This window comes from Elephantulus edwardii, unplaced genomic scaffold (genome assembly GCF_000299155.1).
Source record: "Elephantulus edwardii isolate Elephantulus edwardi_28Jun2011 unplaced genomic scaffold, EleEdw1.0 scaffold00012, whole genome shotgun sequence".
In the NCBI taxonomy this organism is placed as follows: Eukaryota; Metazoa; Chordata; class Mammalia; order Macroscelidea; family Macroscelididae; genus Elephantulus; species Elephantulus edwardii.
In genome coordinates, this window is record NW_006399762.1 from 18430764 (window position 1) to 18433888 (window position 3125).

At 38.9% G+C, this 3125-nt stretch overlaps 1 pseudogene; it reads left to right on the forward strand.

Moving 5' to 3' along the window:
• Positions 1-2901, forward strand: part of LOC102877189 — a 12735-nt pseudogene extending 9834 nt beyond the window's left edge.
• Positions 2902-3125: the final 224 nt, after the last annotated feature.

Sequence of the window (3125 nt, forward strand, 5' to 3'; positions counted from 1 at the left end):
CCCCCATCTGTTTTATTACAGTATACATAATTTATCCAGTTTTTCTCAGTCTTGCCCCAACCCTGATGTCAGTCCCATTCTACAACAATGGCACTGTGCAGTATTTGTCCCTTTGTGACTGAAATATTTCACTCTGCATAATGTCCTCCAGGGTCACCTATTTTGAATAACATTGCATGAGTTCCTTGTTTTTCAATGCAGCATAGTATTCCATTGTGTGAATATACCACAGCCTCTCTATGCATTTGTTTGTTGATGGCAACTTAGGTTGCTTCTAATCATTGCTATCGTGAACAAAGCCACGATAAACATGGGTGTGCATATATCTGCTTAGATGTTAGTTATGGTCTTTTTAGGGTATATTCCCAATATTGGAATTGCTGGGTCAAATGGTATCTCTATTTGCAACTTTTTGAGAAAGCGCCACACCACTTTCCACAACAGTTGAACCATTTTACACTCCCAACAACAGTGAACAGTGAATAAGAGTTCCAGTTTCTCTATAACCTCACCAGCATTTGTTGCTTGCTGTTATGTTACATTTTACTATTATTACTGGGGTGATATCTCATGGTTGTTTTGATAAATAAAATAAATTTTAAAAAAATAAATGTACAGGGTTACTATGAGGTGCAGGCATTCCAACTCCATCACTGGTATACTTCTGATCATAAATAGGTTGCTTCTGAAAGAGGTGGCAACATCTTACCTATGCTTTAAGAATATAACACTATTCCTTTTCCAGTTCATAACCATGATGACTGGGTGTTCGTGCTTTTGTATGATATGTGCCACCCTTTAAATCTTGTTACAACATGGGCATATTACATGTCTGACATTTAAATAAAAAGAATATAACACTGACAATTGTATATAGGATGAATTAGATTTAAAAAAAAAAAACAGAAACATTACTGTGTAAAGAAATTTAGCACTTTTAAAAGTTCAAATTGCAGGGAGCTCCGGTGGCCTAGTGGCATGGAGCTGCACTGCAATCCCAGAGACACATGGTTCGAATCCACCAGATGCTCTGCCTTGGAAGGAGGGACAATTTCCTTCTGTACCAGTCAGATCCGATTTGATGGTACACACATACACACAGACAAATTAAAAAAAAAAAAAGTTCAAATTGCTGGGCTCAATTAAGGTAATAGTAATCTACGGAAGAAGGCCCAGGAATGACTTCAGTTGATACTGTAGTCTGATACTTCAAGGAAAAATGAAATTAAACTCATTGATTCCCTAAAAAAAAAAGGTTGCAAGAAAAGAAAGTTTCATATTCTCCAAGTCTTATACATCTGGATAGAGTGAAGGGCATAGATATCTCCGTAAGGGATCTTGATTTATAATGACCACTTTTGGCCAGTCTCATCACTGAGTTACTGGGAGTGAGGACATCACTCAGAAGTTATAAGGACAAAGCAATATCCACAAAGCTTACAAGTCATAAGCAGAGTTGGGGGAACTTCTACCAAGTAAACACAGCCATGTCAAAGGCATATAAATTAAGAAAGTAAATTGTAATAGCATCCTAAAACTCAGTCATTGCTGACCTTCAACTACTAATATCCCTCACTTTTCCCACACATTCGCTCACATACACGCCTTCATACACACCCTCACATGCAGTGTCACATATACACTCACCTCTCTCCCTCACACATGCTCACACATACATGCAGTGTTGAGTGAATAAATGCTTAAATAAACTATTCCAAAAAAGAACAGTCAGAGAAGTACCATTAAAAGATTAATGTGACATAGAAAATGAAAGAAAGAGCATCAAGAAAAAGGAAAAACAGCAGTGCCAGGAACTAACAGAAGATTTTAAAAAGTAGAGCAGTAGGTTGCTAATCTTGAAGAAAGACAAAAAAAAAAAAAAAAGAAAAAGAAATAGAGATAGGGAGAAAGTCAGAATGTGGGGAATTGAGGTCTGGGTAGCTGATAAGGGGAAAAAAGATAGTGGACTCGATACTGGTGATGAAAGGAACAAATGGATCACAGCCTATGTTGACAGGACTAGAGAAGTGTTTTAAACAAATAAAGTCTACAAAGCCCTGTAATTGACAGCAAGAAGCCTGGAGTCTGGTGGGGTCCTCACAGGGCTGCCAGGCAGCTGGGCTGGTTGACAAGGTGTGGAGTGGACTACAGCCTCCTGGCCTAAATGAAAGTGAAATGGAGTTTAATTCTGAAGATGAAGCCACACCAGAAAACTCTGGTTTTCTCACTTCACTCACAGGAAGCTAACGATCAAGTGACCAGAAAAATAGAAGCTTCCAATTTCCCAGACAGAGGGACGAAAACTGGAAACAGAGGCAAACATAAATGCCTCTCAGGAGTGCCCTTCTGGAGTTTCCTTAAACCCATGGAATAAATTTCAAGAATTGCAGAAAAAGAAAAAAAACATTCAGAACAGAAAACCTTAGCCTCAGGAGGAGAAAAGGCAGCTGCTCCAGGGAAAGTAACTTGAAGAAGAAAGAAGCCACTTTGAGTGAATGGACCCCAAAGGATGCACAGTGGATGGAACTTCCTCAGGGGGGTTTAGAGTCAATGACTAATTTGACCCCCCTGTGAAAAAGAAAAAGATTGACAAGTCGGGTCATGAAAAGAAAATAGAATAGGCACTGAATGAGTGGAATATCGAGGAGGCTGAAGCACTCAGCAACCAGCCCGCTAAAACTGCCAAAGCTATTTGCTTGCCACAACTCTGTAAAAGTCAAAAAGGAGGCTGAAAATTCACAGGTTGTTCGAAAAGAGAAGAAAGTTGCATGAGGATTTGAAACAACGAAGAGATGGGAAACCAAAAGCAACATGGGATATCCACAACTTGCCAGAGTTCTTCAAGATCTTTCCAGACTCCCAAGTGTGCAATTTACTGAGATGTTCTTGCTTACACTTTAATATGTCAAGAAACTGAGAAAAGTGGAAAAATTAAGGATCAAGTTGGGAGTTGATTATCAGAACTTTGCAGCCTATTTTTCTAAGGCATTTATCCTATTGAAGCAGAGTATTCTTCTGTCGGTTTAAGAAATCTAACATACACACAGAAAGGAACAGTAGGATGTGTGTATTTATTTATTTAGTTGTTGTTGTTATGTGCCGTCGAGTCACTTGCGACTCACAGC